The sequence below is a fragment of the Scylla paramamosain genome, chromosome 27 (genome assembly GCF_035594125.1).
Source record: "Scylla paramamosain isolate STU-SP2022 chromosome 27, ASM3559412v1, whole genome shotgun sequence".
Classification (NCBI taxonomy): Eukaryota; Metazoa; Arthropoda; class Malacostraca; order Decapoda; family Portunidae; genus Scylla; species Scylla paramamosain.
This window is the reverse complement of record NC_087177.1, coordinates 7,742,976-7,754,978: the sequence shown is the minus strand read 5'-3', so window position 1 is coordinate 7,754,978 and position 12,003 is coordinate 7,742,976.

Sequence of the window (12,003 nt, the reverse complement as noted above, 5' to 3'; positions counted from 1 at the left end):
GTACACCAGAGGTATCGAGGTGAGCAGGATAAGTCCCTTTATTTGCGAGCAGTAGCTAGATGGCACGCATTTTGGAATAAATAGGAGATACTAGTGTCTTTGACGTGATTTTCTATAATTTGTATCGAACACGCAAACAGGTTTAATCTGTTGTATTAGGTTCATATGTGGTTAAATAGTTTAGTGGTCCGGTCACCCTTTTTTTTTCATTTAGTGACATTTTCGTATATGAACATGGATTCCATTAGTAGTCATCACAACAGCTGTAAAAGGCAATGTTGCGTTAATGACCCAGGTTGGTGTAAGGCCTGGATGTTGCCAACCATTCACCTTTCAGACAAAGAATGTAGTTATGTGCATTCACCATTAGTAGTGGAAACATAAAACTGACCTTAATGTCAAAATAGCAGCACATATACGGGCTCAATTCAATGTTCAAAATAGCAAGCTGCAGAAGGTACCATCGGAGCAGTTGCCGAACGACACCAAGTGCTTCATGTCCTGAGCAGTGTAGACAAGTTCACAGAGGAATACATTAAACAATCCTGTGACCTAAGATTATGATCTGAGCGGATAAGCATTTCCCAGTGGTTCTGCCGTGATGCAAGCACGTACCATAAGCACCTACATAGTAATTAAGGCTGCTTCACTCCCTCTGTATCAAATATACTGCTGGATATAACAGAATTTCAGTATTGGGCCTGACTGAGCTTGCTATCGTCAACCATTCATCACAATGTCCTATCCAGGAAACGGTTACCTAAGCTGTTCTCTCTTAAGTCCACTTCATAAGAGGCAAGGCTTGCACTGAGTACCAGAGTAAAGTGCACTATAATTATCATCATCTCTTAAATCAATAGTTGGATGCTGACACCAGACAAAACCGAGGTACCAACTACCCATACATATATTTTTGGCTATTCCAGGCAGCGTCGCTACTAGGAAAATAAAAGGGAAACGAGAAAATTAGAAAGCATTGAGAGCGCTAGAAGTGAATATAGTCAGGCGTCCCCACGAACCACCAGGAGGCCAGCAAGAGACTAGCAGTCCCAAGCAACCCTCTCTGGAAATGCACCACAAAGAGGTCGCCATTCCTCCTGTGTCATTAACCTAGGCTTCATTTCACAATGCCGCATTTCACGTAGTAAATCAAGTCCATGATGAATTGCCCATCCCACAGAGACAAGATGGTGAAGTATTTGTTATAAGAAAGGCAAACCAACAACTTTCTTAGCCGTGATCTCAGATCTGTGCCAGGGGTTCCTATCACACACATGAATGAAACGCGTACGTTTACTTGAAAAAAAGAGAAAATCGGAATAAGAAAATTAAAACTAAATTAATAATCATCCCTTAATAGCTATAAGCATCATGATCCTCATTACCGTCTCAATCTTCTCTAATTTCACTGCAGGAATAATTCCTCACCTAACCTTCTTCACTCATTTCCGTTTGTTGTGAAGGTCATTGCACATCATCTGGAAGTATTGTTTGACTGAGCTGGATTCGTTACGCCAATACCACTGTACACTCGATGAGGGTGTCTTGTAGGAAAGCACATCTCATCTGACACCTCTCAGCAGCCCTGCCTACTAAGCTCCTCTGATTACTGCACTATGCAGCACTGTTCCACTGAGGACGAGCCCTTATTGTGTCTTACAGCACAGATAAGATAAACTGAGTAAATGAACGAATGACAATAAATAAGTGAATATAAATCAATAAACCTAGTGAATGAAGTCAAGTTTCTGCGTGGTGAGTAAAGGGATTGGGAGCATTCATGTTTCCTTGTCACAGTGCCTCTTGAAGATTGCTGCTCAAGATGACTCCTCCCCTAAAAAAAAAAAAAAAAAAGAGAGCTTTTGGATTAAACGATTTGACAGAAACGAGAAGAGTTATTATTGTTTTTCATAATTATTGTTATTATTATTATTATTATTATTATTATTATTATTATTATTATTATTATTATTATTATTATTATTATTATTATTATTATTATTATTATTATTATCATTATTATCATTATTATTATTATTATTATTACGACTACTACTTCTAGTACTACTACTACTGCTACTACTACTACTACTACTACTACTACTACTACTACTACTACTACTACTATTACTTTTGTTGTTATTTTTGTTGTAATTGATACGTGAACTGTTGTTAATATCACTATAAAGAAGAAGAAGAAGAAGAAGAGGGAAGAAAGAAAAGAAGAAGAACAACAAACAAATAAACACATCGAAGCTCAAGGAAGCAGAATAAGAACGGATAAACATCATATCAATCAAATGCGAGTGTAAGCAAATAAAACGTGTATGAATATTTCTCTCGAGTTCATCTTTGTGATATTCTCGTAAAGACAATGATAACAGCGATGATGATGATGATGATGATGATGATGATGATAATAATAATAATAATAATAATAATAATAATAATAATAATAATAATAATAATAATAATAATAATAACAATAATAATAATAAACATTAATTCACAATGCTGAAACACTTATTGAGACTCGTGAGTGTCCATATTGACAGGAAATGTTGTTAGATATTATGAAATGGTTATTGTATAAGGAACCACAGTGTGTTAGGGAAGGATGAAATGAGTATCGCTTTTATCTCTTAACTTGTATTTAAAGGAAGATACTTTGTCTAGCTCCTGCAGGCGAGTTGTTCTCAGGAAGCGACTGATTCCTTTCTGGTGTTTTTTTTTTTTTGTACTACATATCGCGCAAAACTCTGCAGACTAGCTAAAGATGCAAAGTATTCTACTGTGCCTTTAAGGACAAAGCGGCAGGAAGGTATAAGGGTCTCACCACAACAATACTATTTTTTTTTTTTTTTTTTTTTGTGGAAATGGTGGCGCAACGAAGCACTTCCTGTCTCGATCTGCACCTTTCCCCTTCTCTCTCAATCCTTTGTCTCTCACGCCATTACCCAATAAGCAGTCCATCTGGAACCGTTGACGCGAAAACTTCCTTCATTCTCCTCCTACTCATCTGCCAGACCCCACCGTGTTGTGCTCATCACGTCAGGTCTCAGTGGACGGATAGACATGCCCGCCTCGTGTCTGCCTTGTGTTGCTAGTAGGATGGGGTGGAATGAGGATCGGTTGACGCTCTTCCTGCAGCTGGGAAGGAGTAGCAGGCGGAGTAAGCCACCAAAATTGAATTCCATTATCCAAAGCTCCGAATAGCCATCGTGGAATTAATCCGGATAAGCGAATAGGTTGGAAGAGAGAGAGAGAGAGAGAGAGAGAGAGAGAGAGAGAGAGAGAGAGAGAGAGAGAGAGAGAGAGAGAGAGAGAGAGAGAGAGTTCTGGGGGAGGGAGAATACGTATATACGCTTTATTAAGGATTACACAGACCATTAACTTTTGTCCATTCTAGACGATCTGCTTCTCAAGGTTACGTGGCATCGATACGCCATCTGATACCTGCGTCGGACTGGTCACGGCTCAGATGTTTCTAATCGTTAGCTGAATTGGTCTCAGCCGATGGGGAGTTAACAGCTTGTGTTCCTCGCCCGTACGGTGTTCCAGGTATGTAGGTAACTGTATTTGGTGCCGCTACTGTACGTGATGTCAGCTTTTCATTCTGACTAAGACTCTTTCGTGTGTGTTTGTGTGTGTGTGTGTGTGTGTGTTTCGTTCTTTTTTTTTTTTTTCATTGGTAGGTACGGCAATGGTATGCTGAATTCATTAACCCAGGAAACCTTTCAGGATTTTGAGAAACTCTCTATTGGTTAATCTGAAACGCTAAACGCGGTATTTACTTAATGACTCAGAGAGAGAGAGAGAGAGAGAGAGAGAGAGAGAGAGAGAGAGAGAGAGAGAGAGAGAGAGAGAGAGAGAGAGGGAGGGGGGGATGGGGGGGCAAGTAGGCAGGAAATAAGATAGACAGGCAGGGAGACAGACAGAAAGACAGACAGGCAGGGAGACAGACAGAGACAGACAGACAGACAGACAGATAGAGGAAATGTGAACAAAATTGTTGATTTATGGTGGTGGCCTATTCAGTACTACATTACGCTCTGAATTTGCTAAATATTTCATGAGATAAAAAGGCGAATGGATTCCTGTTTTTTTTTTTCCTTTTTTTTTTTTTCACTAGGTTGGAATTTGCTCTCCCATTCGATGCGTTCCTGCCGAGGTCAGATTTGTTACTGGTTACTGTTTGTAATATCTTTTTTTTTTTTTTTTGACATCGAAATATTTTCTTATTTTGAAGAAAGTAATCTCGCAGTCCTCTCTACACAACCTCTGTATGTATGCTCAGAAATTACTAAAGAAAGATTACAAGGGATAATATAGTCTTAAGAGACACAGGTATGAGCTTCGTTGGTCAAGAACGATAATAACTACATATTATAACCGTAAAACGTAACTGTTAATTTAATTAAAAGCACGTCCCCCACGACTACAGTCACAAAAACAAAGAAAGAACAAAACGTTTCTTGGTCCGCACAAGTCTGTTCGTGATAACATACAATATCTAGAGTGAGAGACAGACAGACACAAGCAGTGACGGGAATGTATCCAGACAGGATGGCAGGGAGGCGTCTGACAGACAGACAGACAGACAGACAAAAATACAGGAACTGTAAATATTGGTATGTTTACACTTGTATTAATGTATTTTGTAACTTTCAGTCTGGCTGAATAGATATGATATAACGGACACACACACACACACACACACACACACACACACACACACACACACACACACACACAAAGTATATATAAGCATGCACATCTATTTTATCATCACTCGTAACACGTTAGCATCATTAACTTAATTAAAAGAGAAAAACCTGAACCCTAATTATTTAAAAATCCACTGCTTGCTGTGCCCTCCAACAAAAGTTTGAAAACCACTACTCTAAAGGAAAAAATAAACGAAAAAATATTGCTGGCCTCGTGTTTTTTTATTTATTATTATTATTTTTTTTTATCATGTGTGCGATAAACAAAAAGAAGCGGCAGGGACTGAGCACGCGAAAGAACGGAGAGTCCAGCTTTCCACTACCAGACAACTTCACCTTGGGAAATAATAAGTATGCATATGGCTGAGAAAATAACAGCAAGACAGCTGGCATTATGCGATATAAGACAGTCCATGAAGTTTAGTCCTAACAATAAGGACACCATGATGCATTTCCCCAGCACTCGCCGATGCTTTGATCTACCAGACGAAACAGCCTTGCGTGACGGACGGCGGTAAGGATGAAAGTGTGTTGCCAGGAGCTGGGGATTTGGCAGGAAATACTTCAAGGTTTTAGAATCTTCCTCTCAAGACAAATTTGCCAAGCGATGGTCAGATTTTCGTTTTGCATTTTTCTAACGGAAGCATGGAGAACATGAACAAATTTCTGAAGGCGAAGTTACTCTGGTTATCCCTCTGTACGCTGCGGGGGGGAGATGTAAAGACTTTTCTGTCCGGTGTGATAGTGATGGTGGCGCTGTGTTGCGGACGAGGGCCACTTTGCTTTTTTCAGCTCATGACGCAGCAGTGAAATGCCGTTGTGCGGCCTCGAAACTTCCTGAATGATGAGACTGCCTGCAGGAGGAATGAACAAAAAGCTTAGAACAATGACCCATACCTACATCACTCAAAGTCCTTAGCAGATACAAGTCTGAAGCAATACAGAAACCACTGGTTTTACTTACTGCTTGAGATTTTAATCGGTTTAGTCTCCTTGGTGACGGTCAATGCAAAGGTCTCTCCTTCTCCTAGAATACCCGATATGTGATTTGTATGAAAGGTATGAGGAGGAAAAAAGTGGGATGCAAGAGTGGTGTAAAGATCAAACGACAAGCAGCATTAATATGAAACACCTCGGAGAACACAGTTAATAGATAGGATAGGACGCTACTCGTAGTAATGAGTGATCTTGATGGCATCCTAAATGTACAAGAAAAGTTTTTTCCTGTCATTTATAAATATAGAACGTCAAGGTTCAGCATATCTTCCATTATATTCCAATTAGAAACTTCTGTGGGCGACAAATGATAATAATAATAATAATAATAATAATAATAATAATAATAATAATAATAATAATAATAATAATAATAATAATAATAATAATGATAATAATAATAATAATAATAATAACTATAATAATAATAATTATATAAATAATGATAATAATAATAATAATAACAATAATGATAATAATACTGATAATATTAATAATAACAATGCATACATACATACATACATACATAGATATGCATATATCTATATACACGCGAGCGGGGGAGCACACACACACACACACACACACACACACACACACACACACACACACATTTTTGTGTAACTCCTACACCATATTTACATAACTGTCGTGTACACCTGAAGTTTTCCTGATGGGTTCGCGTGATGCAGAAGAACAGTGGATACAATTACAGAAAACAAAGCTACAAATTTAATAAAAACGGCCGCAGGAAACTATCGGGTAAAACAGGTGTTTTACCTGAAGCCAAGCTTGCATCGCTTGGAATACACGACATCTGTACTGTGCTGAGTGAAGTTCATTGCTATGATTACATGTTGAGTTGCATTTGTAACGTTTGTATTCGACAGACTATCACAGTTATACGTTGTCTTAATGACATGCCTAAATTATGTTGACATTCTGTCGTTGAATAATAAATATAATAAGTGTGATTTCTATTGATCGGGTCTTTACATTTTGCACGAAAATAAACATACAGAGTGTCCCACGAGTTAAGGTACGTACATATTTCGAGATCTGATTAAATGACAGTTGATTAGGAAAGTATTCGAATGATATTAAAACGTAATTATTTAATAATTTGCTGAAGTTAACAGTTAACATGTAAAGTTAACAGTTACAAGGCTCGCAATTCGCTTGTACTCATGTACACTTCACCTTGAGTGTCCCATCACCCTCTACAGTTTACAGTTCTGCAAGCTATTGTTAGTAATGCACATTTGAATGATAGATTCACTTTAGAAGATTGTTGACCACCACTGCAGCATTTCAATGAAAACTAATAACACAGTTTTTTCCAAGTTAGTGTCTTTCTATCCATTTCTTTTGGCTGTGTTCTTCTAAACAACATAATACTGTATTCACGTTTCGTTATATTTCTCTCCATCAGATTAATGCAAAATTTTCCTTTAAGATGGTAACTAGTACGAAATATGTAGTGTTTAAAAAAAAGGCTTTCCTTGTATTTGATTCAATTCAATTAACTGAAAATAATCGACGCTCAAGAAAGAGACGAGGCAGGGTGTGTCTACGTACGGTAGAGCTTGTCATTGTTGTGTGCTGTGTCACCTGAGCCATTAACTTTTTGTTGGCAGATGTGAATAAGTAACGAATATACATATACTTACCAATAGCTACACGTTTATCATAGTTACGTATTTACTATATATCTCATTGGCAAAGGCGGGATTTCACCAGGGTAATTCGAGCGAACAACATCATGCTGCATGCGACCAGCCTGGCTTTCAGTAGCCTGCCTGTGCTGAATGCAGCTTTCAAAAATAGAAAAAGTTGCCAGCGACAAGAAAACACTGTTGTTCCATGAGGCACAATAAATGACAGTTTTAATGTTGCATGCCACAAAAACTGCTTCCAGCGATTCAATTAAAACTGGGACAGTTCTCGACGCGACTCAGCCTGGTGGAAAAGCGAGTGCTTTCTTGGCAGTAAGCCACTAACATTGCTCACGATATTTGATTTAAAACACACACACACACACACACACACACACACACACACACACACACACACATACACACACACACACACACACACACACACACACACACACATATATATATATATATATATATATATATATATATATATATATATATATATATATATATATATATATATATATATATATATATATATATATATATATATATATATATATATATATATATATATATATATATATAATACAGACTAGGTGTTACACATTATTAAAGCCGAGAGTTTACTACTCATTATATTTGAATTAATTCTAATAGTTGAATATAACTGACGGGAGAGACGACTGTTTTTTTTATATTTTTTTTTATTTGTGCGTGCACACCTCACCTTGCTGTCATACATTACACACACTACAAGGTAAAAGACTGACGTTTGATAACACATATTTGTGATAGTAATATACCATTATTTACTTCATTATGAGACTAGAGTAGTAAGGGCTCACTGAGCGATATGGATTAAGACGTTTGGTTGTCGAAAACTTAACAAACCGGTATCGAAGTAACAACTACAGTTGATAAAGTTGGAAAGTAAACCGATAGATGATTGATTAAAAAAAAAAAGAACAGCACTGTAACATGGCGTTCATTTGGTGCAAGAGGTAAAGGGATACATAAAGCCTAGGAAATATAAATAATCAATAAATTAGATTAGGAGCAGCAAAATCACGAGGTTACGCTATCATCCGTTTAAATTTACGAGTATTCGAATTCATTTTAATGTTACCTTCATTTCTTAAACAATCATTATACTTCTGAACTCTGGAGGAATGGCCAACCCATTGTAGTTACGGCAACCCCTCATAAAGATAGACTACAAAAGGAATTTATTGCATTAATTAATTTAATTATAGATGTTACCTAACTTACATATTAATGATTACTGGTGTACCAAAGACAGGAGAAACACGAAAACAACAAAGATAACTTTTCTAAAGTTGAACATTGATTCTGAGTATTTTTAATAACCTTTTTTTTTATTTTATTTATTATTATTATTATTATTATTATTATTATTATTATTATTATTATTATTATTATTATTATTATTATTATTATTATTACTATTATTTGTATTTTATTTTGTTTATTTATTTATTATTATTATTATCATTTATTTATTTTTTTGAGAGGCTGACCTATCAGTTCCTCTCAAGCGAGTTGATAAAGAATGCTGGTCGATTGTGATGGAAAAAAAAAAAAAAAACCTGCATTGTACCAGACGTAAACAACCTGTCATAAGTAAAACGCCTTAGCTGTATTAAATGTAAGGGCTGATTTAAAAAAAAAACTAGAATGCTAATATTCTAAAAACCATATTCGGCTGTTGCTATATATATATATATATATATATATATATATATATATATATATATATATATATATATATATATATATATATATATATATATATATATATATATATATATATATATATATTGATTTGATGAAATGTTAATCAGAATGGCAATCTGTTTAGTAAACCATGCTTTTATTATTCGGGATTTGGTTTTCATCTATTTTTTTCATTTGTTTTAATTTACCATTTGCCATTTATATATTTAATCCTATTGATTTTTTTTAATCAGTGTCAAAATTTTGGTAACCTGAATAACTTTGAAAAATTAATAACATGCAGAGATCAAAAACCTAAAATTTTCAATTATGCAACACTTATGAACAATAATAATACTTGAGCCCCCAACAAATTATAAAATCATAAGCTTACTAATTTTTGTTGACTAGACTACTGATACAGACAGCTGTAATTTTGGTTTGATTAGTACTTCCGTAATTACCAAGTTATTAATAACTCGGTCGGTGTATATTATATAGTTTGGAAGAGTATTGTTACCAGACTTCATAAAAAAATTGGCTAATTAAGTTTTTGATAGCTTTTCTGATGAGGTATTTCATAATTTAACGTGCAATGGCTGAGTACATTGTTTCTGTCTTCGTTCACGAGATTCTTTTGGTTAAACAAGCTGTCATTGTTTTCATTCATTCGGTCTCTGGCTGTTCTTTCCTTGATCGTACTCACTAGGTTTTTCCAGGCTGTTGATTGAATAGGTTATTATTATTTTCTGTGAACAGGCCTCATCGTTAGAATTTTGGTTTTAAAAGTTATCATAACGATGGGTGTTTGGGTATACTGCCACAATCTTAGATGATTATGCTTTAACTTAGGTTAACTAACAGATTAAGACAAAAGATGCACTGCGTTTGCTTAACGGTATTTCAACATTAACTTAATTCGTGATTCTCTCTCTCTCTCTCTCTCTCTCTCTCTCTCTCTCTCTCTCTCTCTCTCTCTCTCTCTCTCTCTCTCTCTCTCTCTCTCTCTTCTCAAAATGTTAAGATCAATGATTTGAGAGGGATAAGATACTGATTAAGTGAATATAATTTTCTTGCAATAGTACCTTATTATTGTGACAGAGTATGTAACTAAATAGATAATAGTTCAAAGACTGTTTATTTATGTATAAGCAGAATCAGACCTGCAACAATGGAAACCACATCATTACAGATACTAAGTCTGGAATATGGATACAAAGGGAAGATAAATGCATCAACAGAGAATAATGTGCTCGGATACAGATGTAAGTTATATCAAATCCGACGTGACTAACGCACAAAAATTATGGACGATTCGTTTTATTTTATACTTATGGCAGGGTAAAGTAGAAAAAAAGAAAAATGAGACAATAGTCATACAAACGTACAGTCAAACATTCCATCAATTCATGAATCCATGGATCATAGAAATAGTGGAATAAGAAAAAACAGTTGTGCTCAGCGCATATGGCAAGGTGAACAGATAACTGGAGAGTAAAATGCTATCTGACTCACATGAACCTTAGAAATGGCAAGCGTAGCTGAGGGAAACCCGGCGAGACATAGAGAGATGAAACTGTAAAGTTTGAAGACAGACTTGGACTGAGATTGGCACAGTGCCGAGACTCATGAAGGTTGAGAAGGCTTTTTTTGTTCATCATTAGATTCGTTATAACTGAAGGTGGTGGCAATGGTGAAAGGTGTTCATTATGGCTATCAATAGATTCATACATTCTTAACAATATCGCAATGCGTTTACTTTCCTCTCATTTCTCTCTCGGCGTGATAATCTACTTAATGTTAGGTTCTGTAAACAAAGCGATGCTGGAAAAACGATGGCTGTACACACACACACACACACACACACACACACACACACACACACACACACACACACACACACACACACACACACACACACACACACACACACACACACACACACACACACACACACACACACACACACACACACACACACACACACACACACACACACACACACACACACACACACACACACACACACACACACACACACACACACACACACACACATATATATATATATATATATATATATATATATATATATATATATATATATATATATATATATATATATATACTGTATACTATAAACATAATGTATGCATATATCCTCAGCACTGTCACCCCAGCAAGGGCCATATTTAACATGTGGCTCGGCCCAACCAGCCCAATTCGTGTCGTGGCTTCCTCAGCTTATATTATGACCCGCCCTAGGCATGTCTAATATCTCCTGCACACAGCTCCTCTGGCGGGAGTACATGCTAGGCTTTCTGCCAAGTTTGTCTTTTTACACTCTTTCTTGATTTCTTCTACTAACCTTCTCCATTCCTCCTTTTCTTCCCCATCCACGGCCAGTCCGCCACGTAGCTATGGTAGATGATTAACGTGGGAGAAAAAAAAAACAAAAACAAGAGAAAAAAAACGAAAATGTTTTGTTACCATATATAATTTTTATTCAGCTGTTTTTTTTTTTTTTTTCAGAATCCATTTGTGCAAAATTTATTTTGTTTTCCCTTTTGAAAGAGCAGGCCACGAAGCTGGTCCCAGACGGGAAAATTTGCAGTAAGAGACAGCATGCTGTAATACTAAATAAAGCGTTGGCGTGCACATAGTCCTGACGTAAAGGTGTGTGTGTGTGTGTGTGTGTGTGTGTGTGTGTGTAACTCTGCAACGTAATCTCCCGTTTAATTTCACTTGAATACCTGTGACGGTGATTGGGGCTGGCGGTACCCACCTGAGCCGACCCGGGAGAGAGGGAGACATGGGTGATTATAGGTCATTATCCCTCACGACCTGATTACCTGAACTCATACTTACTGCAGAGAGAGAGAGAG